The sequence below is a fragment of the Dreissena polymorpha genome, chromosome 2 (assembly GCF_020536995.1).
Source record: "Dreissena polymorpha isolate Duluth1 chromosome 2, UMN_Dpol_1.0, whole genome shotgun sequence".
Lineage (NCBI taxonomy): Eukaryota > Metazoa > Mollusca > Bivalvia > Myida > Dreissenidae > Dreissena > Dreissena polymorpha.
Genome location: NC_068356.1, coordinates 35,697,573 through 35,721,035, shown reverse-complemented (window position 1 = coordinate 35,721,035; position 23,463 = coordinate 35,697,573). Strand labels below are relative to the sequence as shown.

General features: G+C 33.7%; 1 protein-coding gene across 1 annotated transcript in view; it reads right to left on the bottom strand.

Moving 5' to 3' along the window:
• Nucleotides 1-16,575, bottom strand: part of LOC127866594 (FMRFamide receptor-like) — a 77,377-nt gene extending 60,802 nt beyond the window's left edge. Inside the window, exon 1 of the mRNA XM_052407233.1 lies at nucleotides 16,519-16,575. The gene's annotated coding sequence lies outside the window, so the exon portion shown is untranslated. The remainder of the gene's footprint in view (nucleotides 1-16,518) is intronic.
• Nucleotides 16,576-23,463: the final 6,888 nt, after the last annotated feature.

Sequence of the window (23,463 nt, the reverse complement as noted above, 5' to 3'; positions counted from 1 at the left end):
ATCATCGTGCATGATTGGGGTTAGAATAAAAGGAACAGAATACAATCTGCTTCGGGCATGGCTTAATAACAAAAATGGTATAGAATTTTACGAACCAATCAGTGCTGTATTTTTGCCAACGAAACACTAGTTTTGCGTCCCAAATTGTTACGAATTCCATTGTAAAAAAAGGTATTATTTGACAATTAACAGATTTTCAATGTCGATTATGCTATCGGTAAGTACAACGGCATCGTGCATATTATGTCTAACGGATAGAATTCACTATCTTTAAAGGTCATGCTTGTTTAAATGTCCAGCGCACATTTCACAACATATTCACAGCATTTTATTGTTGCTTCTCCTTCAAAAATGTTGGCAGAATAGGTTCAAAGGCAAAAATTAAAGTTATTTGTAACCAAATAAAGAACAAGTAAGACAGTACTAAGTTACTATTATAAACGCTAGTGTCCATACAAGTAAATTTATTGAATTGATGAATAGATTGTCATTGACGAAATTAAAATCACATACTTTGAAATTAAATGCGTTCCTAAAGTATTGCATTTGTTCGGTTAGCAACACTTGTTTAAATAAAATAATAACATAAACCTAGACAAGGGTCGTATCATTTTTCATCAATCAATGGACTGTTTCTTTAACACCGGACATGCTGTTTAGCCCTAAGTAAGAAAATAATAATTATGTTGAAGTATACATGTCATCGTGACATTTAAGTTCAAAATGTTGAGTCACTCTGCGTTTAGTCTTTGTTAATAAACAGCTTAGGGGCACATTGGGGCATGTGGGTATCTGTAAAACCAATATTTAGCAAATGTATCTTTCGGTCATTAAATCATCCGCGGAGTATAAAGGGGATACCAATAGGATTATTTCAAGTAAAACTGTTTAGTCAAGTGTTAACATCGATTACATCGTCTTTATGAATTGTCCACTTGATTTCATAACCTCAATATTGTTATTTCTGGTTTATATTATCACAGCGGTTTAAAATCATACTACTAAATTCGATAAAGATAATAAAGGCGAGTATGATTTACCCCTATGAAATGTTATTTATTCCTTGATAACCAATTAACATGTGAATATATAGTTGAAGTAATCATTTAAAGTATTATATGGTTTTTACTGTTGAATATGAGAACGGGGTTTAGGATGTTATGTTTGCCAATCTCAGAAGTTAGATTTTAATTGTTTCAATTTATTACAATTTCATTTGCACGCAGGCTGATCGAAAGGCGTTTTAACCTCAAAAGTGTTTAAACAATCATCGCATTACCCAACACTTGCCAAGTAAAATCCGGAATCGATATCTTATTTGCAAATAATTCCGATAAGTGGCACATGACACAAATCATCAGCTTAATTGTCTTTTAAGACTCGAGCATTCATTGAAGTCGATACAATACAGTTCATGTTTGTCGAATGGTCTTCAACTCAGTATATGCCACTTTTGCATATGCATACGCAATGAAACCCACTACTCGGATTATGCCTGATTCAAAATGTGCCTAAATGACTTTAATGACAATCATTCATAATCGCTTTTTACTTGCTTTTTGCGAATTTGTGTGTATTCTATACAAAAAAACAGTACACTTCATGCTCATTTCGAACACAAATGCAAATTTCTTAACGTCAAATGAGGACCGAAAAACATGCATCAAATAAGGTTATAATTGTCTTGAGCTCAATGCAACTCTAGTACAATATCGGTTACAAAAACGATCAATGTTACTCAATGTTTTGTAAACTCAAAAATTCGGATCAACAAATAATATTTTAGATTAACTATTATAATTGTATATACAAAATCCAATGTTGTGCAAATAAACGTGGTTATAATGTAATACATGTAACCTTTAGCTGCAGATTTGAAATGAAAGACACAGTCGTATTTGAATGTGCTGCGTGCGTTCATTGAACATGAATAAGCGCAATTGACCAAAACGTGAGAATAACACTCCACTTTGTTTATAATAATTTATCCTAACTACATGCGTAAATGATCCAATCAAAGAGTTTTATTTCAGTATATGCTAGCATATTGTTTAGTAAACAATATTCGATAAATATATCATGCAAATAGTGTGTAGCTAAAAATTAAGCTTTGAAAGAGGATGTTCTGGACCTCGATGGTAAACAAACAAATTAAATTCAACATTAAAAAAACAAAATGGGTCTAAAAAATATTGCAAATTTTTCATCTATATCGCCTTCAATACATTATGTTTTAAATTTCTTTACACAAAGGCAACAATTATATGTATTCCAAATTTTAATGTTGCGTCTGCCTGTCCATTGCATCAACATTTAATAATTGATGTCATCGTATTTTTTACGTTTGATAGTACGGTGCTTCGGGTGTCTTCCGTGTGAGCGATATTTTTATTTTATTTGTGTTATTTAACTTAATACGCAGAATATGACAGATTGCCACGTATTGCGATCACGCTTATTTACATAACCAATTAATCTTTATCTTCTTTTAATTTTGTAAGCGTCAAGACAATAATATTTTACGTATGAATAACCATTGCTTACATTGATAAGCGTTGAAATCATAAGACTTATGGCGCATTCATAACTGAAGCAGAAGATGCGCTATGAAGCTGAATAAAGAAAACAAAGCCTATTACAGCTTATTTATGTAAGTAGCATCACACTATTGAACCAAACAAAACTGTGTGATGAAAGCACAATGAAATAGTATGTTTAAACCTCTGAGAATCAAATGTGTGTTTTGAGCAAACTTATTTAATGTGAACAGTAAAATAAAATACAAGAGAAACAATATCAAGTGGTAAGAAAAAAATGAGTTTATGTTTGTAGTGCTCATGATAGCCTTACGTACTTTCGTTATCAGTATGGCCGGGTAGATTTAATCCAATACCAGTTTCTTAAATGCTATATATTTCCTGTTTACGTGATTGATACGCTTGTATCAACAATACAATTATATTTTTTATGAATCAAAATTAAACACCTTATTAAAAATGTTTTGAATAAGGGTATACATAATAGCTCCAACAGCTATATTAACACTCAGTGTCCATATTGCAATAGGCGTTGAATGCCCATGTGGATTGTTGTTTAATTTCCCCAAGTTATCTAATTTCAAAGATGCACAAACTGGGACACGTGGGGCACGTGCGAACCAATATAAGCTACCTGATTATACAGGTAACACGCTTAACGATAATAATTTGAATTTTCATCGCGATAGAAATACTATGTTTGCATTAAATATAAATGCGATTACACGGTTGCACCAAATCAGTGTAACAACGCCTTATATTTAACCCCGAGATCTCAACAGCTAACAGTATTTAATTATGTTTAAATGCGGAGGTGTTTATCTTTCACCCTAAACGGACAAACGAATAAGAGAACTTTAATTATCCGTTTAATTCACATCTTGCATTAAACTTCAACCGGATATATATGTTTCTTTATTGGTACTGAATATACTATCACAGACGTAAGAGTCTACGGTCATTATTCCCTTAGTTATACAATTCTAGCAGAATCCTGTTGTTTAAAATGCACATTTATATGTTTATTCAATAACTATATCAATAAAATAAATCTTCATATAACGAACGTTTAAGCATCTACCTGTACCTCAAGTCATCAACTGTAAATAAGCTACGTCATTGAAAAGCAGGCACTATTTATCGGATACCATATAACATACATATAATTTGTATGTGCCCCAGTCTATACTGTGGGGGACATATTGTTTTTGCCCTGTCTGTTTGTTGATTCGTTGGTTTGTTTGCGTCGAACTTTAACATTGACCATAACTTTTGCAATATTGAAGATAGCAACTTGATATTTGGCATGCATGTGTATCTCATGGAGCTGCACATTTTGAGTGGTGTAAGGTCAAGGTCATCCTTCAAGGTCAAAGGGGGACATAATGTTTCACAAACACATTATGTTAACATTCGCAAACGAATTTACTTACGATAAAGCCTGTTTATTTTATAACATGATTTAGGTAATAGATGTTCAATAAATGTAAACTTTTCGTCTAGGTCTAAAATATGTTCATTTTTAGTTGTTCGCTTGCGAAGAACTAAGGTTAGTGGTATGCGTAACAAGTCGGTATGCTCTTAACTACGCTAAGGCATCTGCCTGTTTATACTTCACCACAGGTACACTTCAGAAATGTGTGTGTGTTTGTAATCAATAGTGTTTAACAGCTTGTGTGACGACATTGGCAGGTTGTCATTGAAATCTGTACATATTGGCTGCTTTCAGGGAAAACGGGGCTTAATGCATGTCATATAAGTTGTGTCCTTTATTAGCCTGTGCACACTGATTAGCCTGTGCAATGCGAACAAGCTAATCTAGGATGACACTTTATGATTTTATGGTGTTTTTCGTTTAAATAAGAGTCTCTGGTAGTGGGATGGCAATTTATGCATATGCATTAAGCCCTGTTTTTCCAAAATGAAGCTTAATTTAAATGTTCCAATTATGATTTGAAAACAAGATAAAAGTGATAATAACTTCAAAATAATTTCGCCGACAAGGCAAATAAACAAAATCACTTTTAAACCAAATAAACAACCAATGAGTTCTAAATTTTTACCTCGTGGCATTTTTAGTAAACATCTAAAAGGGACCTTTTCACAGTTTGTCATTAAATGCTTAATATTGATAAATGTAAACATTAGATCTTAAAAGCTCCATTCAAAAAAACAAGAATAAAATTAAAGAAAAAAAATTACCCTAAACTGGGCTCGAACCACTGACTCCTGGAATAAAAGTCTATCGTTTAGACCACTCGGCCAACTGTACTCATACAATGGGAGATGCATTTTATACTTTATATAAGCAATCCTCGTAGTATGAAAAAATAAAACGACAACAACAGAACTCTCCAAATTATTAAATCGTTTTAATTGTCAATTTACCAAAACGTGAAAAGGTCCCTTTAATGTCTTCAGACTTGAATATTGAATCACATCATGAATAACTTACATGTTTAGTGGTTGCCTGTTAGCCTGGGGCCAGTAGATTTATGCCCAGGAAACTCAATTTAAAAAGTTGGTTCTAGTTGGGCTAAAAAGCAGGACAACTAGCTTTTTCAAAGCTTGAACAACTCAATCCAATTAAACATAGAATACAAATAGGCGATTGTGGCCTAATTAGTGCCTACGAAATGATTCAATTCCGGCTCACAACAAGACATGATGCATTAAAAGTCTGTCATGTCGGAAAAATTGTTGCTCAATAATTTAAAGAAAATAAATAAAGTATTAGATACACATAACACAGCCTGTACATGATTCTAGGCTTGTTATTCTTCAGCAAGGCAACCAAAAGTCTAAAGATGGTTGCCAGTGCAGCAACCAATTGCGAAAAAAAGAGACATATTGTTGTTATTTTGTCTAAGTTATCTCTATAGCATAGATATGAAGATAAACAGTGCACACATATCTCGACCTGTGCTTTAAGCCACACTCTTTATAAATTTGAATGGGTTGTGTTCATTTCAAACTTGCGATATAAAAAGCTATAACATAATTTTGAATACTTAGTTGCGTTTAAGATTATGTAATAGCGAACAACTTCAGTACCTTTAGCGCTTTGATTTAAAGACAAAAATGGTTTAATCTTACCGGGCGTTCAATCGTGGTCGAAACGGTGCCTATGTCGTAACAGTTTCTGTCCAGAACCAACTAAATCCCATTGACCATGCTGACTAACTGCGGTAATATCGTGTCAGTATTTACAAATAATGCAGACATCGTGACAAGGTTATTAATTTATTTCACAAAAGATAGCTAAACTATTTCCTGATGTTTGTAAGTTCACACATTGATGTGTATACAATCTGACAGACAGTTAGTTTATGATAATATTTCGCTATGTTAGTACAGTTCCTGAACAATCAAACAATTTAAAATAAACACTAAGTATATATGTTATTGAAGTTTGCGATTTCTTTCAAATTTAGAAAATATCCTTGAAAATAATTCACTTACACATCTGCGTTAATCCAAGAACGCTTACAACCACAATCAAACACTTGTTAAATCTAATTAATTTGTAAGTGTCTGTTCGTAGAATATCCCGCTAACGAGTGTCAACTCTTCAAAGTCCACTAAATTCTATTAGTCAACGGCAAATGATCTAATAAGTAAATTATGAATGTCCATTGGTAAAGAGCGCTATGAAAGCCCATATGCTGCAGCATAGTCGATGAAGTAGAGGCTACTGTGTGTGAACTCGTTGAATTCAATCGTTTGCATGGCGACTGAACACCAACTGCAAAAACACCGGCTTTGTTCTGCGCATTGACCCGTTGAAAATCTGATAACTAAGGGTCTTAAACTAGGGGTCTCGGTGTCGCATAAAACATCATTATTTGAGGAGCTTCTTTGACCGTTTACATGATGTACACATCTCATAATAATAATAATAATAATAATAATAATAATAATAATATTAATAATAATAATAATAAAATAATAGTAATAATAATAATTATGATAATCTAATAATAATAATATTATTATTATTTTTTTTTATTATTAGTATTATTATTTATTATCTATTTATTTCATATATGCTTATTATTATTATTATTATTATTATTATTATTATCATTATTATTCTTATAATTATAATAATTATTTATAATAGTAGTAAGTAGAAGTAATACCATTTATAATAATAATAATAATTAAAAAATTTAATAATAATAATAATAATAATAGTTAGGCATAATAATAATAGTCGTAGAAGAAATAATTAATACATAATAATTAATAATAATAATAATAATAATAATAATAATAATAATAAATCATAATCATAATTAATAATAATAATGATAATAATAATAATAATAATAATAATAATAATAATAATCAAGTATGATAACTATAATTATTATTATTTGTAGTAGAAGTAGTAGTAGTAGTAGTAGTAGTAGTAGTAGTAGTAGTAGTAGTAGTAGTAGTAGTAGTAGTAGTAGTAGTAGTAGTAGTAGCAGCAGCAGCAGCGGCAGCAGCCGTAGCAGTAGCAGTAGTAGTAGTAGTAGTAGTATGAGTAGTAGTAGTAGTAGTAGTAGTAGTAGAAGCAATAGTAGAAGAAGAAGTAGTAGAAGTAGTAGTAGTAGTGATGACTGTGTTCTTAGTACATGTATTAAGTGGTCGTCCCGTGTATACTCTACTGGTGTAATTGTTTTGTGGCAAGTCAAGCATACGGGATCATACCGTTCTTATTCGTGGACAACTGATAACCCTGTCACACGGCCGCTGCGTGTCTCAAGAGCTTAGTGTCAAGGGCTATTAAAGTGAAATATGAAAGTCATAAAGGTATAAAAAGGCAGAGACAATGGTGACCGTGCTATATTGACCCTAGCATGCATCTGTGACTTACTTACAAGATAAGTATTGATGCAAAGCATCAAAGGGCGTCGGGAATTTCAGTGTAAAAGGCACTCAATTATGTTAAATGGAACGATATTTTTCTACTGTAAATATTCATATATTGGCCGATTGTTTTAAACAAAATAGAAAAAGATACTGGTATTACCATTATCTATAATTTTGTGTTATAACTCCCAAATAACCATTATCTATGATGTTGTGTTATAACCCCCAAATAACCATTATCTATGATTTTGTGCTGTAACTCCCAAATATTTCAAAGTTCATTTTATTTACATTGGTTTCCTTTTTTTACTGGCATCCGTGTGCAGTTTTCATAAATGGAACAGAACTGTGTAGGTTTTAAAAAATCTGCTTCATCTTGTAAGCGTAATTTCATATTTTTCTCAACTTCAAGGGGAGATGATTCTGAACTTATTCTTAAGTTGCTCATTTACGATAGGGGTTGAGTACTCATTGATATGAAAACACTGTAAAAGGTTGAAAAAGAATTGAATGAAGACTGTAAATTGCATAAAGAAGCTGCATTTCACAATACTTTGAAATTCAGTAAAAGATTAAAATAAATTAATTGCTCCGATATTCACCATTTTCAATAGGGTTCGAGTAAAACTTATATAAAAACACTTAAAAAGTTTGAAAAGATTCAGACGAAAGTTGTGAAATCTTAAACAAGTTGAAATTGTTTATTTTGTCAAATTTAATAGAAAAAAATCTGGACTTATTGTCCCAATGTTTCTCATTTTTAATGAGGTAAAAATGCTCATTGATATGAAGACACTGTGAGTTAGGAAAGAATCTGATGAAAAATGTTCACATAATCACCTAACCAAGCAGTTTTTCACTTTTATTTTTAAATTCAAAGAGACATCATTCTGGACTTATAGTCCGATATTGCTCATATATAGAGTTTGGGTTGGGTCCTCATTGATAAAAAAACCTGTGCAAGTTTGGGAACAATCAGATGAAAATTTTGGACTTCGAACAAGGATTTCAAAATTTCTCAAATTCTAAGGAAGATAACTATGGGCGTAATGGTCGGATAATGCTAAAGGGCCCATATTAACTGGATACGCGTCGCGCTTCGCGCTCTATATGTGGTTCTTAAAAAAAACTCCGATGAGTGCTCTAGGGAAACGGGTTGCTGGGACACAGCTCCTCAGCCGCCGAACTGTTCCGTTCGTGCCGGAACCCGGGATTGAACCGATTGTTGCGTTAACAACTTCAGTCTAACGCTCTCCCAACTGAGCTATTCCGGCTGACATCATTTATGTACTGCTATTTGGTGAAGTTGTGTATAGCGATCGTTATTATATTTCTATTAATAAACTAATACATTGTACGTTTTTGTACCACTACGCCTTCCAATAAACTTGCTTGCGCGATAGGTCGTAAAATATTGTACTACATTGATTCTCCCCTAAATAAGCAAATCAGATTCACCACAAAATAAATATATTTTGATTATGTTTTGTTTTTATACAAAACCAGATAGTTTCGCGTATTTGCCCAGTTCCTGTGATCTTTCCACTGTGATCAGTCGTGGATCAGTTATTAATTAAAACAATTACCTTTGCATTATTGGCAATAAATGTTGTAATAAATGTAATAGGCACAAATGCAGTATTTATTTACACTAATTTACACAAAAATCACCACTATGCAAGAAATTCTTAAAACAAAAATATATACATTGATCCGTAAAATAACTCCTCCTCCCATAAGCGAAAAAAATGCATAACATACTAGTCGCCGCTCTTCAGAGCGACGCCAATAATAACTCGAGCATCACTTCTTAACCTTTTCACCTGATAAAAATATTGCCTCATGTCGTTTGAGTGTGGTAAAAAGATACGATTGAAGTCAGTGCAGTTAAAATATACGTACATACAAGGAATTTCGGTTTCAAATTTACATTCTTATAATTCGATTTTCGATACTTTTCTCAACTAGAAATAAAAATTCAAAGATGCCTTTTAAAACTATATATTATTCCACATACAAGCATCACTTTACCAAACTGATCATCTCTTCAAAGGACACATAATACGTAAAATTAATTCCATTGCCATAACCAATCAGTTTATGCTTGAGACTTGTAAAATATGCTGTCAGTGTTGTACTTCTATCCGATAAGGAGTTTAATATATGTGCGTGAAGTGTCGTTGCAGATAAGCATGTGCAGTCCACACAGTCCGCAATCCACACAGGACGACACTTTCCTCGTTTATATATTTTGTTTCAAGAAAGTTTCTTCTTAGCAAAAATCAAGTTAAGCCGGAAAGTGTCTTCCGTGATTAGCCTGTGCGGAATGCACATTCATTAAACCCCATTTTAAAAGAGCGAGGCTCATTTAAAAGACTTTTAGAAACCGTAAGCTGCTTTTAAATATCGTCAGCATTTCAATGTTCTGGATCATCATGCAGAATCGTGTTGTCTGTACTGACACATTAACTTGATGGGCTTTCTGATATCATGTGACCTGAACCGCAGCTAGAAAATGTCAGTTAACCCATGTATGCCTAGTGGACTACCGTCTTTCTAAATTGGATCAATTTATTTCCAAAATTAGGGTTGTCTAGTATATTTATTTCTATATTTATAATAGTTCTTTCAGAAATTCTTTTAAGCAAACAGCGCAGACCCTGATGAGACGCCGCATCATGCGGCGTCTCATCTGGGTCTACGCTGTTTGCCAAGGCCTTTTTTCTAGACGCTAGGCATAAATGGGTTAATGAAGTCATTTGCTTTAACATTTGACAATATTTTGAATAAACTATATTTGATAAATGGGCATTTCAATATTATTTCCTTTTAATAAATGCATGCATATTTCGTCTTTTAATGACAAGTATAGTTTCCTAGAACCAATACTAAAATGACTAGATCGACTTAAATGACACGTAACCAGCACGATTTAAACTCATGAGTACAACATCGCGCGATCCAACGACGACGCATCCTTGTCAAACTGATGAAATAAAACAGTAATTCAGATGTGAGTCTCGACCGTAGCTGTTAAACATTATTAGGTAACAATATATTCACATAAAGATAATGTTGTAAAGTCTACTGATAATGCTCGATATTCTTTATTTGAACATTTCCACCCACGTCTGTTCGGTAGTATTACTCGAACACATATAATTTCTCTGTTCTAATGTACAGACGTTCTTCGCAAACTGAGAATTTCAGTGAAGCTTCTTACGTAAAAAAAGAAAGAAGATATACCCCTATCGTACAAAGGTGGCATGGTACCCACGTGCTTAGAAATTCGGTTGAATGCATAATATCTTTTAAGCTTCTTGTACATGGACACACAACTGTTTAAAACCAATTTTACCAAAGCGATCCTCTACATTACATAACATCGCTTTGTTGTTGTGGTTTATTTCCATTTTACAAGCAATAGTAATAATTTATATTTTGAAGAATATCGAAATAAGTTAAACTTGTTATTTGCATTCATAAACTCTTCTTTATTTTATTAGTGACTAACCTTCGTCAGCTACAAGATACTTTCGTACATAAAAAATTGTTGGAATTGGAATTTATTATCGTTGTGTGACAGTTATTGTATATGTAAACTTAATCTGGAAAGGTATGGATTTCCATTATCCTAATATGCCATAAGTACGGGTAATAGTTGTTTGGCAATAGTTACGCGTGTATTAAGTTCGAAAGAAATCAATCCACCACTGTAATGATTTAGTCTCATTTACGTTCCTTTTGTTTGTTTTGTGTTAAGTTCAGCTATTTTAGTACATCATTCAGTCTCTCTTGATAGCAGTCAAAACCACTTTCCAGGCTGAGAAGGCGAACTGCTTTATAAAAACACAACTTCGTGCATTCATGAATTGATAGTTATTTACCGTTATAATCTATGTCATTGTAAAATTGAAACAAGGATGTCCTGTATATGACTCATATTTTTATTGTTTTGTTTGATAGATAATATTCTGGTTACTTTTCAGGGTCCCAGATTATGCGATGATAAACTCATGCTACAACTACAGAACTATGTACCATTTATTAATAACATTATCAACATTCAGTGTACAAATGCAATTCATGCCTGGATGAAGGACCAAACCACTCACCGAATTCGTTGTTTACAGAAATGATTAACATAACTTTGCCTTTCTTGATTTCACACCTTAATATATAAAGCAAACATTATACCTGTTTTCGAACAAGTATACAAAGAGAATAACGACGCCATCGGTAAATTACCGTTATGATAATCCGTTATCAAAAGAACTCGTTCGTGGCGGTAACTCGGGTTACATAGGTAGCAAAGTAGATGAGAATCTTGTTGACATTCAAATACGGTTCGGATCGGCCCGTTTCATGATAATAATTGATGACAATCTATATGGCATAACAAAATTTATTATTTGTAAAAAATCAATTATACATGTTTTACATTTTAAAAGTAACGTTTTGCATTTATTCGACACTCGTTGAGATAAATCACGCTCACGGACGGTGAAATAGAAATGAGTCTGTAATTCTACATAAACATATATAATGTTTTAAAAAATAACATTCTTAAACTACCAAATCGACAACACTCTAACAAAAGTTTATGCTACACACATTCATCAATTATTATTCCGAATGTCGTCATTAGTATATGTCTTTAATTTTCCTGATACATACTTTACATCATTTAGCTTAAACGTATCTGAGGTTTAAACATTTGCTTTTTAATGTGCAAAATATTAGCGTTTTTCTAATTTTCACTACATTAGCAAATGTATAACTTTATAACGTCGTAACTTAAGGACATATTCATAATATAATAAATTTAAGGCATTTTATGTTTAATCCTGTTGTAAGGTATGGCTACCAGTGATGAATATATCTTTTAAAATGGTGTCGCATTATATAGTTGACAAACATTCGCCAGCAGGAACAAGCCGCCATAGGCTGTCCATTTTGAAACGAGAAGGTACCAATTGTATGCTAATAATTACTGTTGGTTTAGAGAAAGGAAGTTTAAAGCCTATGTGTATGACCACGGAATAACGTTATAGTGGCGCTTGCACGTTCTTATTGAAGCATTGACACAAATTTACCGACCAATAAATGTTTTATAGCATTTAAAAACAAAATTCCAAATGAAAAATAATCGTGTGGCGTTCCTATTAATAATGAACACAAATTGAGAGAGAAAGCGTTAATATATAACAGTGTTTTTATGGCAAAGCATCTATGGAAGAGGAGGGTTCACTATTTTTATTATTTTCATATCAGATTAATTGTCCGGTGCATATTTTATATCGTTGTCTTGTTGCTTTTTCTTTTAACGGTTCGACAGAATAGGTCTCGAGCCAGCAATTACAATGAGTTGTTGTGGAATTAAAGAAAATGTCCATTTAGTCAGATGGCACAAGTTGTTTTTGTAAACAACTTTGCCACTAGTGTCATTACACGCATAATGATATAACTGACGAAATTGCCGTTGACGAAATACAAAATCCAATATTTTAAAAGCTTTCAGAAAGTAATGCAATTAAGTTGTTAAAATATTTTATTATAAAAACCCATTTATACCATTAAAATAACAAAGAGTTGCATCATTTTTCCATTAACCGCAATGGACAGTTTCTTTAATAACCGACAAACTTGTTCGCCCGAAGCCAGAAAATGAAAATTATAAGAAGTTGACATGTCAACAGGAAATTTTATTTAATGTTTCATTTCTGATTTTGGTCGTTGATAATTGATGGCGAAATATTACATTGGAAGCATATATATATGTATATATATATAACAATATTAATAAAATTGAGCTTTCGATTATAATATCATTCGCAGAGTATGAAGGAGATACTTGCGGATTGTTTTAAGCAAACGAGTATAATTAAGACATGTTGAATGCGCTTTAATTCTCACATCTACCAGTTCTAGTCGTCTCTTCTTTTTCAAAGGTTATCGATGTCATGCATGCTTTTGAATGTATTAATAATGAACATGAGATGACCATACTGCAAAGTGAATTGTGTTTCGTGAATGGTAATTTGCACCAAAATAATATTTTACCAGGAAAGTTCATGCTTTTTTCGAACACAAATGAACACGTCCATTGGGAGCCAAAAGATGTTATCACTACAAGTGCGAGCATAAAATCCTTACAGCACTTCTTGCTATTAACGGAATTAACATGATACATTCACCAGATGGTTTATACAAAAAGACACAGTTGTATTAAAACAGTGCAAAATTACAACACTGTAGTTTAATTAACTGTGTGTCGTCCACATGTATACGTGAGTATATACACCGCATTTTATTAAAAAATTCATATCACATTTGATGCGTTTACATGCATCCATCAGTAAGCTTTTGGTAAGATGTATCGCCCTCAAAAATGTACTTAATCACACACATACGATGTGGACAAAGTTATGAAACTTGCAGGTAAATATTCTAAATCTGCTTGTTAAAAATATAACAGCGTTCAAATTTCAATAGAATCCTCATAGATTCTCATAAAACACTCTTTAAAATTGATTGCATGATGATTCAACTTTAGCAATATTTGTGTTTGATATTTATCGGTAGTTTTTGTTTAATTTAAAACAAAACACAATTTTCTTAAATGTACATCTTTCAGTATCAAAAGATGTCTGGGTATAACTAAACTGAAGAAACATGACCAGCAGTGGTATTATGTCATTTTTCTAAACCAAGTGACATTAATAAACATACACATTATTTTTACAGCATGATCACTTTATAGAATGTAGGGAATGTACAATTATTGTTCTTGGTTGAACTATCAATACGGCGGTGATTTTTAGTTGAATAGATAATAAGGAAAAGTTTTGATTGTGTTTATAGAACGAAATAAGAAAAACGTGACGCTTAGTCACGTTGTTTGAATAACGCTTAACTACATGTAAAACACGAGGCATTTAATTCGGTTTAGCTGTCTAGCACAGCTTTTTGCCTTAAATTAACTTAACCAACATCTTACGAAATGTTGAGGAAGTAGAATCCAACAAATAAATCCGAATAATGAATTGGCTGATTTGAGAGAAATGCCCCAAAACATTGGCTACGTCACGTCGTCCTGTAGGAGAGGAATGGGTACATCATATGATATGTAACAATGTTCAAAGTAGGGAAATCCGGATTATTCTCTGCATGTTCATACGATACGATACACACATTTTCCATTGGGAGGCGGAAAACTACAACGGGCGAGGCATGGTATGGTATTGCGCAAGGGGTGGGGTTAGAGGGTTAGGGTAAGGGTCAGGGTTAGTGTTAGGGGTCGGGTTAGGGTTTGGGTTAGCCTAAACCCAACCCTAACCCTAACCCGACCCCTAACCCTAACCCTTACCCTAACCCTTTTTTGGGGTTATCACCCCTGACCATGCCTCGCCCGTTGTAGTTTTCCGCCTCCCTTTTCCATCTCGCAGAATTTCAGGGCAACTACTCGGTCAGTAAATCGTCAAAAGAAGATAGAATGAAATATCGATGAACGCCTGATGATGATAACACAGTAATACTTTAAAGATATAAAATAACACGAAATATACGAAAAGAAGAGATTGAAAACGATAAATGCCACTTGTTTGCATTGTGAGAAAAAACTATCAACATACTATAGCTTTATTGTAAGAGGGATATTATAATCATTTAATTATCTAAGCACACATGTTTGGCGTTCATTTCCAATGGTACGAGTGGGTACCGAATATTTTTTTATATAATAAATAGACACAATACATTAATTATTCAAACTTTATAAACTGTTAATGCAATAACTGTTTAAGTTATTAAATAATCGATTAACGACGGATAAAAAATAAACAAGTGATGCACGTTAAGGATTATTTAGTTAAACTAAATTCAATTATATAAAATTGTCTACTTTGAACAATCGTGTTTGCAAATAATACCAACATCTGTTTAATGATATATCTTGTCTTCCTTTAAAAACGAAGTTGCATAATGACGAAGACAGAAAACAAACGACCGAATATAGGGGTGCTTGTTTTGTTTATATAAGAACCACGGCAACTTTGAACCAAACGAAATGCTGTGTTAATTCATTACGCTTCGAGGAAAGCGGCATTTCATACTCGTTTACATTTTATGCATTTGTTTTTATAATAATGTTTTATCATGTTTTTGTTTTCAATTTTAAAACGACAAAAAGTGGATAACTAGCCAGCATGAGTTCTTGTTTACATATATAATTATATTGCAAACAATGGCTCTTCGGTTTGACAAAATTTGTCCGTGGAAATTTATACAAAAATAAAGAGACTTACATTTAAAATGTACCTAAAGTGTTGCCTATTTTGGTAAACGGTGTAAAGATTGCTTGATTAATACAATCCCATATTTCGGTATTGTATCTTACTGAAAATTAACATTATATACTTTTGTGATTATATGTATTTACCTCAACACTCGTTTAAAACATTAAGTGTCTTAATATTAAAGCGCGCTTAATTTTAATGTTACACTTCGTTTAATATTGGATCTATTTTCAACACTAAGTCCCAGTTTAGCATGACGCTGCTCAAATGGAGTTAAATATGAAATTTATGACAATAAAGCATCTCTCTTGAAATTAACTCGTGCAAGTTGTATGTAAAAAAAAGTTTATGTTTCACGGTAAATTCACAAACTAGTTACAGTACATGTACTTCAAATGATAATTCCAAATCGCATGTTTGGTTTACTTTCAATGTTATTTTCTTTACCAAATATATCACATCTGTCGCCTTACGTTGATAAACTGTGTCAGAAAACATCAGAGAGTATATACTAAATCAATATTTAAATTGATTTAACAACTGTATATCTGTTTGCTGTTGTATTTGCTAATAGGTTCTAAACAATTATGTAAATTGCACATGCTGAAACAAATCTTATCGTAAATGTTGTTTATGAGTGTGATAAAATAATGTGTCATACACTTTGAAAACAGGAATTGGTATCTAGCGATTAAACATACGTACAAATATGCCATTTTGTTCTGTAACGACATTATGCGGTAATAGTATGAATTTTAGTTCTGAATTGGTAAATGTAATTGAAAACATCGCCAATTATATACGAAAATAAAAATATTACTTACAATCGGTGTTAATCCAAGGCCGTTCACAAACATGAGCAGGAACGTTTAACGTCCAGATGCAGTTTGTTAAACTTTCAAAGTCCACTTCATTCTTCTGCCGAGCGACAAATGATCTTTTAAGTAAATTATCAGTTTAAGTGCTTCGCTCATTGATGTACACTTTGAAAGGTCATATGCTTCAGTCTGCTCATTAATAAATGAACGTTGTATGAATTAATCGGCTACAAATGTTTTTAACTGAGCAGCAATGTAGAAACACCACTCTGCGCTGTGCATTGGACTGTGGCGAATCTGATAACTAAGGTGATAATATTTGGATAGGATTTTACTACCTTAATTAAAGTGAATATGTCGAAAGTTTGTTCCGTCATTTTTGGTTTAATAAAAAAAAATTATATGGGAAACATATCTACGTAAATACATTAGATGTATTAAATGAAACACCAAGTATTACTGATCTTTTCATATTAGTAATACACTGCTGATTGGCAACGGCCTTCTCAAATGTTATTCTGATGCAATATCGTAAGGAATTGTATAGTGCTCTTCTTTTCTTTTTATAAAACGTTATGCCATAAAATAAAAAGTATTTTATCTCAACTCAATTCAAAATAGACTGAAGCTTAAAGCGAGATTATACTATTTTTTATATGTGCTTAATTGTAATATATTGATAAAATATGTTACAATAACACATAATAGGGAAGAAAAATTATACATTAAAGCCGAATTTCATAAAATGCAGCAAAGACAAATTAGCGCCCCGAGCCGATTGTGACGTACATATTTTCCTACAATAACTGAAGCATTCGTCTTTTTATTAGGATCGGAGTTAGTGTTCGTGTGTCGTATGAATAGATATTGTTGCAGATATTTCAAATGAACCGTTAACTAAGTTTAGAATAACATCGTACATGTATGGTATACATGCTTGCAAATTCGACTGTACAGCCGTTTTCAATTTCAGAATTAAATATCTGGCTTATTTCGCATTTTTCGACACATGTTCTTCTTAACTTTTATTTTAATTTATATTGAAATATATATATAATAAGTTTTTTACACATTTTATATTAATTCAGAAATATTTGACAAAATCGTATAATCCCGCTTTAATAAAAATACATAAAGGGTTAAAAATTCCGTCGTAAATTCTACGCATGGTATGCGATATAACTAGATATTAACTTCATTCCATAATCCCATATCAAAATAATTTCGATCAGTGGGATTTATTCTGTTCATCCAAAACATACCATACTACAAAAACTACTGGGGTAAAAACCATGTTTTAAAACATGTTTTCATTTCAAAGGCATTCAAGTGTAACAAAACTACTATGCTTTTCGACAGCTTCGCATAGTTTGAATGACTTGAAATGTTACTTATGGTGCAGTGCCTTACTCCGCCTACTTCCTCAAGCCTTCACTGAGTCCAATTTATCAGTTTAATAATGGCAATTTGTGTGTTGCTGATTTTGATAACGTCAAATTTTCTATTAATGAAACTAAATTTTCTGATTGATTGTCCTATTTAAAAAAATCTAACCTCTGTTAAGGTTCATGTAGAGGCTTCAATTTGAACAATGTGAGACCCCTAGCATTGAACTCAAGTTTGACTAAAGGAAGAGTGCCACATTGAAAATGTATACATATATGCTTTAAAGGATATTTTTCCTTCAAACTGCTACCAATTGTGTACATCAACGTATCATAACATCCACAAAATCAATCAAAATACAAAGCGATGCTAACAATAAAATATACATTATTTTCAAAAATCTGAATCATGTTTATTCCACGTATTTCGGCGGAAAATTATATAACTAGTGATTAATATCGACATTGACGAGGGCAAGTTACGCTTAAATAGTAAAAAAAGTTAACATATCTAGAAATATCAAAACTCGAACACATGTCACTTCATCACCATGGGGGCAGCCATTTTTAAATTAATAAAATAGAAAGAAACATGCTAAAAACTCACTCATCGCCTAATTGACATTCCAAACGGTTGACAATGACAAATGCATTGGAATGTACTCTTTCCGTTGATGTTTGCAAACTGCACGATCAGACCTCATAAACACTCAAAAGAATAACTATGTAAGAAGCATTTCACCAATGTTTACAATCGTTGTCGAATCACATTACTTATATTATTGCGCATAAAATAGTACGCTTACAAACTGACAGAAAGATCGATACGTAACTCCGTTCAATTCATCACGGTATACTATTATAATGATAATATATAATAATACATCGCTTTAACAATCTAAAAGTAGAAATAATTCTTTTAAACAGAGTTTTTAATAACGAAAGTGAAAACAACGGAAGTTGGATGGATATTCTGTGAGATGCACTTCGGCTCCAGAAAAACAAAACAAATAAACTAAAAAAGACGTGTGGGGTCAATTTTCAGCTGGAAAATATTTGAAATAGGGTAAGTGATGATATCTATACGTGGTCATTTCTGTTATTTAGTGCGATCTCTTGCTGAATAATGTTAATAGTTGTTTTACTAGTTGCCACCCAACTGTCAAAATAAGATATGTGTTTTCTCAGGTATGTGTATACACATACCCGGTTTTCTCACCACTGCACGTGGTTTCGACCGATTTGTTTTGCACGTTTTTCTACGGAGCACAGCGATGCCACGCTTTCAAAATGGGTAGAAGGAATCGAAATATAAAATCAATCGGTTTGCCAATTTCTTTATATTCCTTTACTTTTTATATGTCGTCTGCAATCTATTTCAATTTGAGATGGTTTAAAATTTGCAATTTGGTTGAGAGGTAAATAACAAAATTGTTAAGCCTTTGAAATAGAATTGTGACTCTTATTATCCACCATACCTGGATTTTTAAAAAGTAGTTACGTTTTAGTTATTTTTAGAACTTTGTTTAGGAAATTTATCCAAAAAAGGCAGTTGAATAAAAACTCATTTGTTGTTTTATGACAATAATTTTCTGTGAAATGTTGCTAACTTGACCTTGTATATGTATAAAGCTTTGTATTTATTCAACTTAAGGTAGTGCATATCCTTCCTAACTTTAGATTGAGATTTTGTAAATTAGTTTAAAAATGTATTGGTTTTAAACCAAAATATGAATAAAGCACACAAATATTGAATGTCAAAAATATGTTTATGTTATTCTATCCGTATTAAGCTTTAAAATGGTATATAGTTTGACCATATTGTATCACATTGAATGAAGAAAAACCAAAGTGAAGTTTTAATGAATTTTATCCCCCCCCCCCCCCCATGAACCTTAAACTGTTTTGTTCCTAATACACCTTAAATGTAAATTCACGGAGGAGTCTATGTGTCTATGTATGTATTTGTTCTGTTCTATGTATCACAATAACACAAACGCATGATCAATTTTAAGGTCCCGAAGATTGTACACAATTAACACTTACCATCCTGTTATATGCGTACAACTTTAACTTGTTAAGGCTTAAATGCTTTTTATAATTACATTTAAAGCTGGAAAACTGAAAGGTAAGTACGTTAATTAATATCCTCGTGTTCAAAAAAGCGTATTACTCCAGTCCTTAAAATGATGTATATATTTATCAGCTCTTACAATCGACCTATAGTACACTATATGCATTAGGACGATTGTTAGATAATTCAAAAGCGTATTAACATTTATCGCTTATAATCGAAAGTTCATGAAATCAATAGTCTACATTTTAAGTGTTAGCACGGTTCCCGATAAACGATTTTACACATCGCTGCTCCGACATTATATAACTTAAATTCTGTTTAAACATATTCTGTTGTTGTTGTGTTGTATTTTTTGAACGAATAGTAGTTGATTGGAAAACAGTTTACATTAAAATATTATATCAATGCAGTTGGACATTTTATGATGAAATGCGGATTTGATGAAGAATATAATCAACTAAAAGAGACATATGCATCGACATATCTTAAAAGTAAACATAAATGGAAATACATTTTAATGTTCAAAGATGCCGGGCATCATATATCCAAAAGTATAAAAGCATCTGCACTTTGCATATCATATTGCTTGATAACCATAAACTTTAAGAACAACTTCGCTAGCAAATAGTTCCAAAAGCATCTAAACGTAAAGTGCAGTGTTCTATTACGTATCATACTGGAGGAAGATCCGCGAATGCGATACAAATAGAGTCAGACAAGAGACTTAAAAAGACTCTTATAGCAATTGACTAATGTACGAAATCCGGATAGGGCCAAGTTGAGAGTCACCTTCGAGGTCGACACACGACATTCTCGCGACGCTCTCTCGACGCGCGACAAATCAGTCGACAGTCAATATTTGAGTGTCGCATATCACGTTGGGTTTTAGAAAAAAAAATCGCAGAAAATCTTGACTGTCGACTGATCTGTCGCGCGTCGTATTGAGCGTCAAGAGAATGTCGCTAGAATGTCGTGTGTCGACCTTCGAGCGCGATACTCGACATTCTCGCGACATTCTCTCGACGCACGACAAATCAGTCGGCAGTCAATATGATATATCGCGAGAATGTCGCCTGTCGACCTAAAAATCAAACGACATTCTCCCGACGCACGACATTCTCACGACGCTCAATACGATATATCGAGCCAATATCGCGCAATTGTCGCTTGTCGACCTAAAAACCCATAGGTCGACACACGACATTCTTTCGACGCTCTCTCGACGCGCGACAAATCAGTCGACAGTCAATATTTGAGTATCGCATATCGCGCTGGGTTTAAAAAAAAAATCGCAGAAAATCTTGACTGTCGACTGATTTGTCGCGCGTCGTATTGAGCGTCGAGGGAATGTCGCGAGAATATCGCGAGAATGTCGCGATAATGTCGTGTGTCGACCTTCGAGCGCGAAACTCGACATTATCGCATCATTCTCTCGACGCACGACAAATCAGTCGACAGTCAATATGATATATCGCGAGAATGTCGCCTGTCGACCTAAAATAACTAGGTCGACATACTCTCGACGCTCAATTTGACGCGCGACAAATCAGTCGACAGTCAAGATTGATTTGTCGCGCGTCGAGAGAGCGTCGCTTAAATGTTGCCTGAATGTCGTGTGTCGACCGGTGTGGGAGTAATTTTTTCATCTGCAAGAAAGGTGTTATAGTAACATTTTCAGCTTAATTAAAAATAGCGGCATCTAGTAGCAGCAATAACAGCAGCAGCAACAACAGTAGCAGCAGCATTAGCAGCAGCAGCAGTAGCAGCAGCATCAGTAGCAGCAACATAAGTAGCAGCAACAGCAGTAGCAGTAGTCGTAGTTGTTGTTGTAGTAGTAGTAGCTGCAGTAGAAGCAGTAGCAGCATTAGCAGCAGCAGCAGTAGCAGCAGCAGGAGTAGAAGCAGAAGCAGCAGTATCAGCCGTAGCAGCAGTATCAGCAGTAGCAGCAGTAGCAGCAGCATCAGTAGCAGCAGCAGCAGCAGTAGTAGTAGTTTTTGTAGTAGTAGTAGCTGCAGTAGAAGCAGTAGCAGCATTAGCAGCAGCATCCGTATCAGCAGCAGGAGTAGCAGCTGCAGCATTAGAATCAGCAGTAGCAACAGCAGCAGTAACATGAGTAGCAGTAGTAACAGCATTAGTAGTTGTTATAGTAGTAGTAGTAGTAGCTGCAGTAGAAGCAATAACAGCAGCATCAGTAGCAATAGAAGCAGCAGTAGCAGTATCAGCAGTAGCGGCAGTAGCAGCAGCAGAAGCAGTATTAGTAGTAGTAGTAGTAGTAGTAGTAGTAGTAGTAATAGTAGCAGAAGTAGTAGTAGTAGTAGTAGTAGTAGTAGTAGTAGTAGTAGTAGTAGAAGTAGTAGTAGTAGTAGTAGTAGTAGTAGTAGAAGCGGTAGTGGTAGTGAGACTGGTAGTAGTGGTAGTGGTAGTGAGACTGGTGGTAGTGGTATTAGTAGTTGTAGTAGTGGTAGTATTATGAGTAGTAATAGTAGCAGTAGCAGTGTAGTAGCAGTACCAACACCACCAGCAGTAGCAGGAGTACTAGTTGTTGTAGATGTAGTATTAGCTGCAGTAGAAGCAGTAGAAGCAGCAGCAGCAGTAGCAGTAGAAGAAGTAGCAGTAGCGGCAGTAGCAGCAGCAGCAGCAGTATTATTATCATTATTATTATTATTATTATTAGTAGTAGTAGTAGTAGTAGTAGTAGTAGTAGTAGTAGTAGTAGTAGTAGTAGTAGTAGTAGAAGCAGCAGCAGCAGAAGTAGCAGCAGCAGCAGAAACAGCAGTAGCAGCAGTAGCAGTGTAGTAGCAGTTGCAGCACCACCAACAGTAGCAGTAGCAGTAGTTATTGTAGTAGTAGTAGTAGCTGCAGTAGAAGCAGTAGCAGCAGAAGCAGCAGTAGCAGTATCAGCAGTAGCGACAGTAATAGTAGTAGAAGTAGTAGTAGTAGTAGTAGTAGTAGTAGTAGTAGTAGTAGTAGTAGAAGTAGTAGTAGTAGTAGTAGTAGTAGTAGTAGTAGTAGTAGTAGTAGTAGTAGTAGTAGTAGTAGTAGTAGTAGTAGTAGTAGTAGTAGTAGCGGTAGTGTTAGTGATGCTGGTAGAAGTGGTTGTGGTAGTGGGACTTGTGGTAGTGGTAGTAGTAGTTGTAGTAGTAGAAGAATCAGGAATAGTAATAGTAGCAGTAGCAGTGTAATAGCAGTACCAGCACCACCAGCAGTAGCGGTAGTAGTGGTTGTTGTAGGTATTAGTAGATAGCAGTAGTAGTAGTGATAGTAGTAGCGATAGTGGTAATGAGACTGGTAGTAGTGGTAGTGGTAGTGAGACTGGTAGTAGTGATTGTGGGACTGGTAGTAGTAGTAGTATTTGTAATAGAAGTAGTAGTAGAAGTTATAGTAGCAGTAGCAGCAGCAGCAGCAGTAGCAGCTGTAGCATCAGCAGCAGTATTAGTAGTTGTGGTAGTAGTAGCTGCAGTAGAAGCAGTATCAGCAGCATCATTAGCA